Below are 14,637 nucleotides of genomic sequence, written 5' to 3' on the forward strand. Positions count from 1 at the left end.
CTCTGGGGCTGGGACAGGTGCCTCCGCAGGGACAGCTGCCACATGAAAGCCCTGGATGATGGGAACACAACAGGTGCAACTGTGGGGACAGAGACTGAAAGGGAATCTGAGCAAACAGCCTGGAGCTGGGCGCCCCTCCCTGCCCCTCCTGGCTCCTCCCTGCCCAGACCCACTGCTATCAGCCCTTCCGGTGACCCTGAAAGACACAAACACTTCTGCCCATGCTTCCTGGTTCTGAACCTTAGGGCCAGCCTGGCTAGCCTGGGCTAGACAGTTCTGGTTTCCAGGACAGTGTGTGCCAGATACAGCCCACACCCACGGGAGCCCACAGGGCCTGAGCTGGAGACAACATTTGCCTCTGATAAGATCTTTGTGAGGACCAGGAAGGGTAAGTTTATCTACCCAGGTGGGGGGTGGGAACTCTGGTTCCTACAGGCTGGCTCTACTAACAGCCTCAGCCATCTCACCTCTAACAGGGAGTGATGTGGCAAAACTAAATGGTACAACATCAGTAAGGCTAAGGCATGCGGCCTCTCTACTGTCCAGAGAAGTCAGGAGGCCAGTTGAACCAGAGGGGCCCAGCCTTGAAGGAGAGAGAGTTGGGCTACAGGTATGAGTATAGACTAAGACTGTAAAGCCAGTGCTGGTGGCTCAGGCCTGTAATCCTTCAGGAGGCTGAGACCTGAGGATTGAGGTTAAAAACCAGTCCAGGTAGGAAAGCCTGTGAGACTCTCCTCTTCAACCAACCAACAAAATGCCAGAAGTGGAGGTATGGCTCAAGAGGTAAAAGTCAGCCTTGAGAGCAAAAGCTAAAAGATAGCTCCTGAATTCAAGCCCTACAACACACACACACACACACACACACACACACACACACACACACACACACACAGACCTGTTTTAACAAGAACCACTCCCACGGTCACATAGGCACCATTTCCTCGGCCTCAAGCATCCTGCAGCAGGTGCTGTCCTAAGCTTTGCATGTGGCATTGATGTACGCTGTATATGCAAATGCCATATCAAGAATGCTTGGCAACTGCTGGTTCTGCTAAGAAAGGAGATTAAACTTTGTCCCTTGTCACCTGGTTAGTGTCCTGGCTTTAATCAAAGTGGAATGAGGGGCTGGGGATATAGCCTAGTGGCAAGAGTGCCTGCCTCGGATACACGAGGCCCTAGGTTCGATTCCCCAGCACCACATATACAGAAAACGGCCAGAAGCGGCGCTGTGGCTCAAGTGGCAGAGTGCTAGCCTTGAGCAGGAAGAAGCCAGGGACAGTGCTCAGGCCCTGAGTCCAAGGCCCAGGACTGGCCAAAAAAAAAAAATAATAAATAAATAAATAAATAAATAAAAGTGGAATGAATTTTAAACTAAGCTAGTCCCCATCCCAATCGCAAGTGATAAATTACCAGAGGTCTGAATTCATATGATCTGTTTGCTATGGTATATAACCTTGGTGCAAAAGACAAGGAAGGGCAGACAGTGAGGGAGGAGAGGCAGCAAGGAGACCCAGAGTGACGTAGGAGATAAGACATATGTGCTGCACACAAGACACGAGCCCTGTGCATCAGACCATCAGATTCGGAAATGCACTCGACAGATCCCTGCTGGGCCTGCTGGATTATGAGAAAAGCTGGCAGCCGACAGGATAAAGCTCTCCTCTGCAGGCAGAGAGCCTTCCCCCAATCCCCACCTCTCATCCTGCACACGTGTGTATACACACACACACACATACACACACACACTCAGGCTCTGAAGCTCAGTCAAGGCTTCTAATATCTACCTCTCGAGGTGCTGAAGCCACTGGGCCTCCTGTAGCCACACCACATTCTGTTGTCCTCCGGCTCCCCCTGCTCCTGCCCCTCTAAGTCCAGCTCTGAAAGAATGGCATAGCCCGGGGATAAACCTCCTCAGCCCTCCACGCCTGCCTCTGCCTGCTGTCCATTTCTGGGGCTCTCCCTCCAACCCAGGGCTCAGACACTGAGCATCCTCAATAAGTATCCCAGAGTGATGGCCTAGGATACCAGTTTGGGGCTGGGACACTCCCAGTAGGACCACTGGCAGGCAGATCCCAATGGTCTGATGACACTAAGACTACATGGTGCTAACACTTTCAATGTGGTTTATGCCAGGGGCCTCATAGATCAGGTGGCAGTTAAGAGCAGGCTCTGAAGGCAAACCTCCTGGTATCAAATCTCAGGTGTCCATTTGCAGTTCTCAAAGATGGGGTGGGTAAAGATGCTGCCTGCCTCTCAGGGCTATGGTGGGGGTGAAGTATGCCCGGCCCCTGCCATTGCCTGGGAGGCACGGGAAATGCTCTGGAAGTGGAGTACCAGCTTCAGGATGAGGCTGTTTCAAAGGCCCGCTGGTGTCCCTACCTGATCCTTGAGGAAACTGAGCCCTGGAGCTGGGAATGGCAGCTTGAGCTTTGATGTCAAATCCGTCCACCCAAGCTCCTCCCAGAAGCAGCCCCACTCCACCCCACAGGTGATCCCCGAACACTGCACACCGAAAGTGAGGGCTCTTACCATCTCTTCATCTAACAGAAATCAGGTGGGAAACAAAAAACAAGTCCCCAGATCAATGAAGAATACTTCACTGGCTGCTGGAATCGTGAAATGTGTAGGTGCACTGGCTCCAAGAAAGAGAGGGGCCACGCGGGACGCTCAGAACCTGGGATGGAAACATCGACTCGAGGGAACAACAAATACTTTGTGCAGGTCACATAGCTGATAAAGCCACAGCCAAGCCAGAGCTGGGGTATACATCTACTAACATGAGAACCGTGTTCTCATCTCTGTCCTGTGGCCTTCCAGAGTAACCACCCAGGCTGAAGAGCTATGCAACTGCCATCTAAACCATGCTGGAGTCAGGCTCTGGTGGCTCACACCTGTAGTCCTCGCTACCCAGGAGGCTGAGATCTGAGATTGAGGTACGAACCCAAGCCAAGCAGGAAAGTCCCATGAGACTCATCTCCAATTAGCCAAAAAGCTGGAAGTGATGGAGTACTGGCCCCTGAGTTCAAGCCCCAGTACCAGCACAGAGAGAGAGGAAAGAGAGAATGATTTCAAAATATAGCACAACTAGGTATGACAGCATAAGGAATCTCAGTGGAAGCTGTTGATAAATATGGAGTTGGAGGGAGGGGCAGGGGAAGAGAAAGCACTAGATAGGTTATTCTGAGCAAAACATAATATATGCACTTTTGAAATACCATCAAGAAACTGCTTCACGCAACGAATACATACTAACAGAAAATGAATGACAAAAAAGTAAAACAGGCTCAGGTGACCGATGGGCACAAGTGGGAGGAGGAAGGGCTAGCAAAGAGGATGACTGAGGATAAATGTGCTCCATGTAGGTTATTTGTGTGTATGAAAATAAAACAAGAAAACGTGTTGAAATTGATCTTAAAAATAGGGGTGGCACGGGAGAGTGTGATAGAGGGGTGCGGTTGATTGTGTTGCATTGTTTACATGTGTGGAAATATCATAGTACACCCCCCCCTTGTATGACTGTATGCTAATAAAAAAAAAGAGGGAGAGAGAGGAAGGAGGAGGGAGGGGGAGGAAGGGGAAGGGAGAAAGGGAGGGAAAGAGAGAGGGAGCCCCCTCCCATTCTGAAACCAACTAAGGACAGACAGGTTTGTTTGGTTTGGGGTGTTTTTTGTTTGTTTGTTTTTGTTGTACTGGGAACTGAATTCAGGACCTAGGCAGGCAATCTACCACTTAAAGCTATACTCCCAGTCCTTTTTCTTTTCATTCATTCATTCATTTATTTATTTTAAATGTTATTTATTTTATGTGGTACATAGGAATCAACCCCAGGGCCTCATGTATGCTAAGCAAGCACGCTACCACCAAACCACATTCTCAGCCCTTCGGGTTGTTTTGTTTGGGGGTGTTTTTGTTGTTGTTTTTCTGGTCCTGGGTCTTGAACTCAGGGCCTAGACACTGTCCCTGAGCCACTTGAGCCACAGCACCAGGCTTTTTCTGAGTAGCTTATTGGAAATAGGTGTCTCACAGACTTTCCTGCCTAGGCTGGCTTTAAACCTCGATCCTCAGATCTCAACCTCCTGAGTAGCTAGGATTACAGGCTGAGTTTGTTTGTTTGTTTTTAAGATAATGTTTCAAACTTTTGGCCTCAGATCACAGTCCTCCTACCTCCACCTCTACAGGTTCCTGACAGGGTGAACACTCCATGATGATCAAAGTATATTTTAGGCAGAAGGAAGAAGAGGAAGAAAAGAACAAGGAAGAGAAACTGGAGTTGGCAGTATATGGACATTGCTTTCTTCCTATCTGCCCTTTCTCTAGGCTCCAGGCTGCAGCTCCAGGGCCACCTTCCAGCTTCGATACCCATTATAGTCCAGAGACTCAGAGAAGCACAGAGGTAACAGATGGTTTGGCTGATTTCCTCTTAGCCCTCAGGTGGACCTCTTTGCTCCCCGGATACCTTTGATAGCACAGCCAGGTGCTCAGAAGGAGCCAAGTAGCCAGGTGTGTCCAAGAACACTGAGGGGCCAGTAGTATCTGTTCTGCCTTATCTGCCCATCTCCCTTATCTGCCCATCTTCCCTATGGCAGCAGGAGATCATTAACCAGTCCCTATCACCCATGGCAGGACCCAGAGGAAGAGAGGCTCCAAGCCTGTACTTGGCTCGCTCCCAGCTTCTCCCAAATGAAAGCAGCCATGGGAAGAGCACCTCCAGCTCGTTTGCATACACCATTTATAGCTGCCTCAAGCCCACGCCATCCAAGAAGAAAAAAGCCCACTGTGCTTGCCTATGGCTTCCCAGTCTGTCGTTTTCCCTTCTTCTTTTCATTTTCTTTTTGTTTGTTCTAATGACAGGAAACTGAGCTCAAGAGAAATCCCTACCCTGGCTGTTCTTGGCAGGAGAAGAATTGTGAGGAGACCAGGTGGCATCTCTCCATGTCAGTGACCTGCCGCGCTCAAAGCCTGCGAGTGATCACGGGCTCCTTCCAGCTGCCCAGGGGCTGCAGGAAGTGGCTATGGCCAGCTCCCACCTCAGAGATGGGGAAACTTAAGCTCTCAGAAATGACTTATCCAAGGCTTCCAAAATTTGTTGGTGACACTGTCATATCACGGTGCCTGACTCTCCAACATCTGTCCGACTCCAAGACGGTACAGATGCTCAATCCAGCAACACATCTCTAAGGGAGGCCTTAAGAAAGGAAGGAGGGTGGGGCCTAGTGGCAAGAGTGCTTTGCCTCATATACATGAAGCCCTGGGTTCAATTCCCCAGCACCACATATACAGAAAATGGCCAGAAGTGGCGCTGTGGCTCCAAGTGGCAGAGTGCTAGCCTTGAGCAAAAAGAAGCCAGGGACAGTGCTCAGGCCCTGAGTCCAAGCCCCAGGACTAGAAAAAAAAAAAAAAAGGAGGGAGGGAGGGAAGAAGGAACTGGGGGCTGGGAATGTGGCTTAGTGGTAGAGTGCTTGCCTAGCATGATGAAGCCCTGGGTTCAATTCTTCAGCACCACATAAACAGAAAAGGCCAGAAGTGGTGCCATGACTCAAGTGATAAGAGTGCTAGCCTTGGAGGAGGTAACAAACAGTACAAGAAATGTATCCAATGCCTAACGTATGAAAACGTATCTTCTCTGTACATCAGTTTGACAATAAAAATTTAAAAAAAAAAAAAAAAGTGCTAGCCTTGAGCTAAAAGAAGCCAGGGACAGTGCTCAGGACCTAAGTTAAAGCCCCAGGACTGGCAAAAAAAAGAAGGAAGGAATCCCCTTCAGTGCACCCACCCTGGACATGCTTGATGCTCGCTGTGGCACAACACCTCAGCTCCTCCCTACATAAGCCAGTCTAAAGCATTTGCTACTTGCAACAGACAAACAACAGCTGGGATTCTAGAATATAGGAAGACCCTGACACAAAAAAAAAATGTAAAGGGAAGAATTTTAAAGACACTTCACCAAAGTAAACATATGGACAATAAAACAAAGGTAGGTAATAATAATGTCCGAAAGGAGTCATTAGGAAAATGTCTATTTAACACATGAGATCACACACACACAAACACACACATACACACTGTCATCCACAACTGGTGGAAATGTCAAATAGCACAACTGTTTTGAAAAACATTTTGGCAGTTTCCTAAAAAGTTGAACATGCATCCACCATTTGCAGCTGAGCCATTCCATCATTAGTGACTGATCTAGAGAAAAGAAGACACACAGCCACACACAAGCTTTCAGTATAACTTTATCTATAATGACCGCAAATTGAAAACAACCCAAAGGTTGACCCACAGAGGAAGACAAACCCGTTCTGCTATGTCTATATCATGGAATTCCATTCGGCAATAAAATAACATGAATAAAATAAAATAAAATGAATGAATAAATAAAATGAATCTCAAAATAATTATACTGAGTGGAAGAGCCAGAAAGGAAATAAAAAGAATACCTACTACATGGTCCCTTTTATAATAGACATTTAAAAACGTAAATGTAACTACAGTGACAAGAAGCAGATATATTACTTGAGGATAGAGATGGGAAGAGAGGTACACCTAAGGAAACTGCTGAGGGAGTGACAGAGCTATCCCCTAACTTGACAGTGCTGGGGACTTCACAGATATATGCAAACATTAAAACACAACAGACTGTACATTTCAGTAGGGACTGTGCTTTGTATGTCAGCTATAAGTGAATGAAGCTGAATTTGAAATTTATCAAAGCTCTTAAGAGAGGAGGGTGTAAGAAAAGAGAATGGTTGTTTCTATAAAAACTAACTTTATATGATTCTCAAAAAATTAAATATAGAATTGTCATATAATCAAACAATTTCACTTCTGAGAGCAAATACAAAAGAACTGAAAGCAGGAACTCACATAGAGATTTGCAGAGCTGTGTCCAGAGCAGAATTACTCACAGCAGGTAAAATGTGGAAGTGATTCAACTGTCCACAAATGGATGGATGGCTAAGCAACATGTGACAGACATGTACCAGAGTGTCATTCACCTTTCAAAAGGAAGGAAATTCTCACGCTACATGACAAGGACCTTGAATAAGACATTGTGCAAAGTGAAGTAAGACCATAACAAAAGAACAAAAACTGTCCAAAGGCACTTATTTGAGATACCCAGAGTAGACAAAAAGTAGACTGGTAGCTGCAGGGGCTAGAGCAGGGGAAACAGGGAGTTATTGTTTAATGGAAAAATATGAAAGAATCTAAAGATGGGTGATGATGATTACAAAGCAATATGTATACTTAATACCACTAAGCTGTATGCTTACAAAATGGCTAAGAGCCAGGAACTAGTGGCTCATGCCTGTCATCCTAGCTACTGAGGCTGAGATATGAGTATTGTGGTTCAAAACTAGCCTGGGTAACAAAGTTCATGAAACACTTATCTCCAATTAACCACCAGGAACTGGAAGTAGAGCTGTAGCTCAAAGTGGTAGAGTGCTAGCCTTGAGCAAAAAACAAAAAAAAAAAGCTCAGGGACAGTGCCCTAGGCCCTGAGTTCAAAACCCACAACCAACAAAAGAGAAAGCAAAAAAGAAAGTCAAGAAAGGGTGTGAGGTCCTGAGTTCAAGCCCTAGTAGTGGAAGGAAGGAAGGAAGGAAGGAAGGAAGGAAGGAAGGAGAGATGGAAGGAGGGAGGGAGGGAAGGAAGGAACCCCCTTTCCCACACACTACTTCATCCCATCTATTTCCCAGAGGGAGCCTCTAGCAATGGCTGGATGACATCCACTCAGCCTTAGCCTGGATTTGCACGAAGTATATAGGATGGGTTGTAAATATGCGCACAGATATCCAGGAACTACAGAGTTGGAACCACACATATAGAAACACAGAGCTGTTTCGAATTTCTGCGTTGCTCACTCCCTGGCCCCCTTCAGATGTCCTCGGTCTCTCTCTGGCTAACCTATTTAAAAGTGTGACATCACCAGATCCCATCCACCATCACTAGCCAGGCTCCCTCAGGACTTCTTTCTCTCTATAACCCTTATCACCATCTGACATTCCATATGGCACTTTTTATTAAAAATCTAAAATCAGTCTCCCTTCAAAGAATGTAAGTCAGTGGCATGAAGGATCTGTCCCCAGCTTTCCTTAGTGCCTAAACAGCACCTGGAACATAGCAGGGCTTGAATCAACGTTAAAAGAAATGGAAGAAGGGCTGGGGATATGCCCTAGTGGTAGAGTGCTCGCCTCGCATACATGAAGCCCTGGGTTCGATTCCTCAGCACCACATATATAGAAAATGGCCAGAAGTGGCGCTGTGGCTCAAGTGGCAGAGTGCTAGCCTTGAGCAAAAAGAAGCCAGGGACAGTGCTCAGGCCCTGAGTCTAAGCCCCAGGACTGGCCAAAAAAAAAAGAAATGGAAGAAAAGAGGAAGGAGGAAAGAAGGAGAAATATTACATTAAAATACAAATACTTTCATACTATTCATTCTACAATTTGTTTTTTGTTTTGTTTTATTGTTTGTTTGCGCCAGTCCTAGGACTTAAACTCAGTGCCTGGGCACTGTATTGAGCTTTCTTACTCAAGGCTAGTAGCTCTTACTTGAGCTATAGCTTCATTTCTGGCTTTGAGGGTTCATTGGAGATAAAGAGTCTCAAAAGTCAAGTGCCAGCCACTTACACCTGTACACCTGTAATCTTAGCTACTCGGGAGGCTGAGATCTGAGGATGGCAGCTTGAAGCCAGCCCAGGCAGGAAAGTCAATGAGATTCTTATCTCCAATTAACAACAACAACAACAATAAAAAGCTGGCAGTAGTAGCTCTTGCCTGTAATCCTAACTACTCAAGAGGCTGAGATCTGAGTATGGCTTCAAAGCCAGCCCAGGCAGAAAAGTCTAATCTCCAATTAACCACCAGAAAATTGGAAGTGGCACTGTGGTTCAACTGGTAGAGCGCTGGCCCTGAGCAAAAAAGCTGGCCAGGCACCGGTGGCTCACGCCTATAAGCATAGCTACTCAGAAGGCTGAGATTTGAGGATCCTGGTTCAAAGCCAACCTAGTCAGGAAAGTCTGTGAGATCTGAGGATCCTGGTTCAAAGCCAGCCTGGTCAGAAAAGTCTGTGAGACTCCAATTAACCACCAGAAAACAGGAAGTAGTGCTGTGGCTCAAAGTGGTAGAGCACTAGCCTTGAGCTAAAGAGCTCAGGGACAGTGCGCAGGCCCAGAGTTCAAACCCCATGAATAACCAAAAAAAAAGCTCAGTGCGCAGGCCCAGAGTTCAAACCCCATGAATAACCAAAAAAAAAGCTCAGGCCCTGAGTTTCAACCCTTAGAAATGGCACAGAAAAAAATGAATATTTATTTATTTATTTATACATACACCAACACTCACACATATGTATACACAAGTGATTTCTCTCTGGGTTCTCTATTTTGTTCCCTTGGTCTATATGCCTATCTTTATGTCAGTACCATTTGGTGTGATCACTGTACTTTTACAGGAAGTCTTTTTTTTTTTTTTTTTTTTTTGGTTAGTCATGGGGCTTGAACTCTGGGCCTGGCTGCTGTCCCTGAGCTCCTCAGCACAAGACTAGCTCCCTACCACTGGAGACACAGCGCCACTTCCAGTTTTCTGGTGGTTAATTGGAGATAAGAGTCTCACGGACTTTTCTGACCAGGCTGGCTTTGAACTGCGATCCTCAGATCTCAGTCTCCTCAGTAGTTAGAATTACAGGCATGAGCCACCAGCACCCGTATGCAGTAAGTCTTGAAATCAGAAAGTATGAGTCTTCTAGATTTGTTCTTCTAGAATTTTTCCTGAAAATGTGGGGTACTTTGAAGAGGAATGATCATTTTTACAAACTTCTCACAGAATCTGTAGGCCACTGAAACCAGAGAACCACTGCACTGTGCCGGAACATGTCTCTAAACCTTCCTCCCTTGCTCTCTGACCCTCTGCTTTTTCCTAGCTCTCCTACCTCTGCAACGATTCCTTTCACGGCTCCATTCTGCCCACCCTATGGCATTTTGATGACTCTCGTGTTTTAGATGACATCCAGACATACAGAGCTGATGATCCAACATTTCCCCCAGCATGCCTCATCCAAAACATGACCCATCATCTTTCTCTCCTGCCTGGGAGCCTCAGAGAGTCACCATCACTGCCACCTGAAAGCCTGGGTGCCATCTAGGATTCTTCCCTCTTCCCTATCACATGCACCATTTATTCACCAGAACTTCTGAGCACACCTCTTCAGACTTTGAATTCATCCAAAGACAACTCCTGGCTCCCTTCTTGTCCCTTATAATTCATCCTCCATAGGACAGCTAGAGTGATCTTCCCAAAGAGCAAATTCAAAACTGTTCATACTCCATTGTCCAGAGACAACCAGGACCAGTGTGGATGCTACCCTCCCATCATCCTCTCGCTATTACCACTGAAGTACATGTCTCACTAGGTGGTCTGTGATTTGCGCTTGAGAGCAAGGCAATTTTTTTGCCTGTGCATGTGCTGGTCCAGGGGCTTGAACTTTGCACACAGGTACTTTCATGAGCTCTGTGTGTGTGTCTATGTCTGTGAGCACACATGTACATGTGAGGGAGTGAGCACACTTGCTCAAGGCTGATGATCTATCACTTGAGCAACAGCTCCACTTCTAGATGGGGGGGGGGGGGTTAATTGGAGATAAGAGTCTCCTGGTTATGCCTGTAATTGGGAGAAAAATGAGGGAGGAAGTAACAAGTTTGGTAAGAAATATACTCACTGCCTTACCCATGAAACTGTAACCCCTCTGTACATAACTTCGACAATAAAAAAAATAAAAGTCTCATGGATGTTCCTGCCTGGGCTGGCTCCAAACCATGATCCCCAGATTTCAGCCTCCTGAGTAGCTAGGGTTACAGGCATGAGCCACTGGCACCTGGCCACAGCAATCTTTGTTAATGAGTGTCTCACTGACCGCACAGAAGTGAAAGTTTACTGTACCTTTATAAACAAGCCTTGGATCACAGTACCAGTGTCACTGCAAGAAAAGCAATGAGTGGAATTTTCATAGTAAACAATGCCCTGTTTCCTGCCCTCATTCCCTACACACACCAGGGGCCTTCTAGGTAGGCTGTCTCAGGCGAGCACTTTCAGACACAGCTCCTTTTCTGGTCCTACACAAGTCAGTTATAGCCTCTTCCACGTAGCTGCACAACCTCTGTGAGAAGATTTTAGTGGACAAATGAGGTCTCTTCAAAGGATGTCAGATGGGGAGCTCCCACACAGCCAAACACACACATTCTGTGTCTTGACTTGAAGGCTGAGATGGAAGAGAGAACCTAGCTGGTCCGGAGAACAAGAGCTGGTTGAGCTCCAAGCAGCCAGAACCCTGACCTGTGGGGGTGATGGCCACCATGCTGTCCTCTCTCCTGCCACTCTCCACCCTACGTAAGGGACACCCTGGAATATGTAAAAGTTCATGTCATCACAGCTGAAAGCCATATGCACTGTTTCTTATGGAAGTAGGGAAACAGAGTCCCAGGTTCTGAAGTGTCTACCCAAAATTGGTAGCCCAGATGTCAAGATGTGGACCCAGGCTCTGCTCCTGGTGCTCATGGCGTCATCGTTACTCCTGTTTCCACCAGCAGGCAGAATCTCCCCAGTCAGGCTTCTGGGTCTGAGGGAACTGAGCCTGAACTATCAGGACTCTGGAGGAAGAAAACGCCAGGGACAGATAGCCCCAGCCAGGGCAGGAGTGACTGACCCTGGCCAGAGGTAGTGAGAAAACAGAGACTTGTCCTTACTACAAAAGAAGAGAAAGCTGGGCACAGACAAGGTCAGTGGCCTGCCTACTAAGCTGGTGCACACAACGTGCCATCGCAGCTGAGAAACACTCAGGACCTGGATTCATCCAGGACCCATGCTGGGAGAGGCTAGAGAAAAGACTTCAAGACAAGCTAGAGACCCAAGGCCAAAGTCACACTGACACAGTAGAGCCAGAGCCAGGCCCAGCTCTCCTAGTCTCCCCACCACCTCCCCTTCCCTCTCACAAGCTTTCTTCCACTCCCCATGTCCTCCCCTGGCTCCCTGCCCCAGGCCTCCACGCTCAGTCTGGAACATTCTCAGGCTGCAGGCTGCTTCCAGCCAAATTCACCAGCACCCTCACCCCTCACCCCAACCACAGCCTGGCCCAGCACGGAAGCCTGAGAACCAAGCGACCAAGAGCCTGAGCCCCTTAGACCATCACCTGCTTCCACCATCCCTGTGAAGTCTAAGCAGGTGGCTTCTTCCTCTTCTTGCCTCAGTTTCTTCTCTTTAAAGGAACAAGGTAGAACAATAAATGCCTAGGTTCTTTCCATCCCTGAGGGACTGGACTTGGCTCAAGGTGAAGTGGAAAGATCGGGTCTGGCTAGAGCCATCTTGGAAATTTGGTAGGTGGTAGGGTCTGGTATCTTGTCTTCATGGTGGGGGAAGGTGAAGCCTCCACTGCCCAAGCGATGGGCATCCCTGAACCCCTGGAGGCAGGGGCGGGGACTTGGATGATAAGTTATTAAACCTGTCAGTCTAGTGCCTGGGACTGGAGTTTTCTATGACCCTGCCCCCTGACCCTCACACTATTTTTTTGTTTGTTTGCCAGTCCTGGGGCTTGAACTCAGGGCCTGAGCACTGTCTAGCACTCTACCACTTGAGCCACAGCACCACTTCTGGCAGTTTTCTATATATGTGGTGCTGGGGAATTGAACCCAGGGCTTCATGTATACGAAGCAAGCACTCTTGCCAGCCTGACCCTCACACTATTTAGGCCCAGACCAGCTCAGGCACCTTGACGCCATGCCACGTGTTTTGGTGTTTGTGTCCAGCCTCCTGGCTCTTCTCTGGTCATCATGGCACCCCACTTCAGCTCCCTTGTGGAGCTGAACTGGTTTGTTGGTATTGTTTTTGTTCTTTCTTTCCTCTCCGGCCTTCACAGCTCAGTTTCCTAACAGTGTTAAGTGTATTTGCTGGCTGCTGGTCTTTGAGACAGGAGTCCACCATGCAGTTGCTAGCTTTTTAATAAAGACTCCAAAATGTGTCTTCTCTGTTTTCTTGTTAATAGATTTATAGCTGATTTAAGGTACAACAAAGACTGCCCCAGTGTGTGAAACTGGTAGAGGCAGAGGTGTCACAGGGCCAGCCTCTGTAACACACACACCTGGGTGACCCTCCAAGGGGCCACTCAGGCCACACCCTGGGGTGAGATCCAATCAGCCCTCCCCCAAGATCCAGTGCCTCCCAGTGAAAAACAGTGAATTTCATTCCAAATAAGGGAACCTACAGCAGAGTTCCCCGCCACGGCCCAGTTCCGGCTGGTTTATGTTAGCTGGACAAGACTAAACAGACCTTCATGTTCCCAGTGTTAAGTACTAAAAATGAAAAAGCGCCTGTTTGTCTCTGGATCACTGGGGCACGGGAGAGGCTGCTGCCCCCCAGGTCCCTGAGAGGCCTATAAACTCTGGGTGCTTGCCAAAGGCAAAGGATGGGGGAAGGGGCACCCACAAAAGCAAAGTGGGATGGGCGCAGGCAATGCGCCAAGGGGCAAGGGTGAGAAGGGGTGGTGGCCCCAGTAGGGATGGGAGGAGAACCAGTGAGAAGATGGACAGGAGAGGGTGAGACGCAAGGAAGGGGGTGAGGCGGCCATCCACAGTGACCTGAGACCCTACCTTGGCCAAGAGGCTAGGAGGGAGGAAAAAGGGGAAGTGGACTCAGCCCCTCCGGAATAAAACAGCACCCATTCGTTCCCAGCCACCCCACCGGCCTCCCTCTTTGTGGACACAACCTGCCCAAGATAAGCATTTAATGATTTACAAAACACGGAAGTATGCACAAGACTGCGTTCCTGCTTCTCAGCAAGCCACCTTCCATATCCTTCCATATCCCAGCTCTTCAGCATAGCCACGCCCTGCAAACGGAAGCCTCCAGCACCAGGCCTAGGCTGCCGGGAAGCTAGAGAAGGAAGCGGTGGGGCCTGCCCAAGGCCATGCATCCACCATGGCAGGAGTGCCCATAGCTCTGGAATGCCATGATTCACACCCTACCCCCAAAGGTCCCAGTCATGGACCAAGCCAGTTTATCACCTTACACAGTCAGCTGCAGCTCCTCCAACAGCCTCCTGCCCGCCCCCAAAAGAAGACCCTGGGTATCTATCCAAACTTCTCCACCGTTCTTCAATGGGTTGGGTTTCCAGGGCTCAGCTACACCCTCGTCCTCTTGAGTGTCTTGGTTAGGCCTAGAGAGTGGGGTTGGGGCTTGAAGGTCTCTGAAGACCCAAACAGAACAATCTCATATCCTCAAAGAGACTTACTAGCCGATTACCCCTCTCCTCACACGCCTGAGTCTTTGACATAGGGAAGGGGCTCTGTACCACAGGCAAAGTCCTCCTAAAACAACAACAAGAAAGCTGGGTGCTGGTGGCTCTCACGTCTGTAATCCTAGCTACTTAGGAGGCGAGATCGGAGCATTACTGTTCAAAGCCAGCCCAGGAAAGAAAGTCTTGTAAGATTTTTATCTCCAATTAACCACCAGAAAACCAGAAGTGGAGCTGTGGCTCAAAGTAGTAGAGCACTAGCTTAGAGCCAAAAGAGCTCAGGGACAGCATTCAGGCCCTGAGATCAAACCCTAATACAAAAAAAAAAAAAAAAAAAAATCATCCACAGCTGGAAATTGCCTC

At 48.0% G+C, this 14,637-nt stretch overlaps 1 protein-coding gene and 1 long non-coding RNA gene across 3 annotated transcripts in view; one reads left to right on the top strand and one right to left on the bottom strand.

Annotated features, from left to right (window-relative positions):
- Window positions 1–14,637, bottom strand: part of Neurl1 (neuralized E3 ubiquitin protein ligase 1) — a 103,672-nt gene that overhangs the window by 43,384 nt on the left and 45,651 nt on the right. The window lies entirely within an intron of this gene.
- LOC125346090 lies at window positions 213–5,198 on the top strand. Its single transcript, XR_007209861.1, has 3 exons — window positions 213–388; window positions 4,318–4,393; window positions 4,852–5,198. It is a non-coding gene; the product is annotated as an uncharacterized LOC125346090 (long non-coding RNA).

This window comes from Perognathus longimembris, chromosome 2 (assembly GCF_023159225.1).
Source record: "Perognathus longimembris pacificus isolate PPM17 chromosome 2, ASM2315922v1, whole genome shotgun sequence".
Lineage (NCBI taxonomy): Eukaryota > Metazoa > Chordata > Mammalia > Rodentia > Heteromyidae > Perognathus > Perognathus longimembris.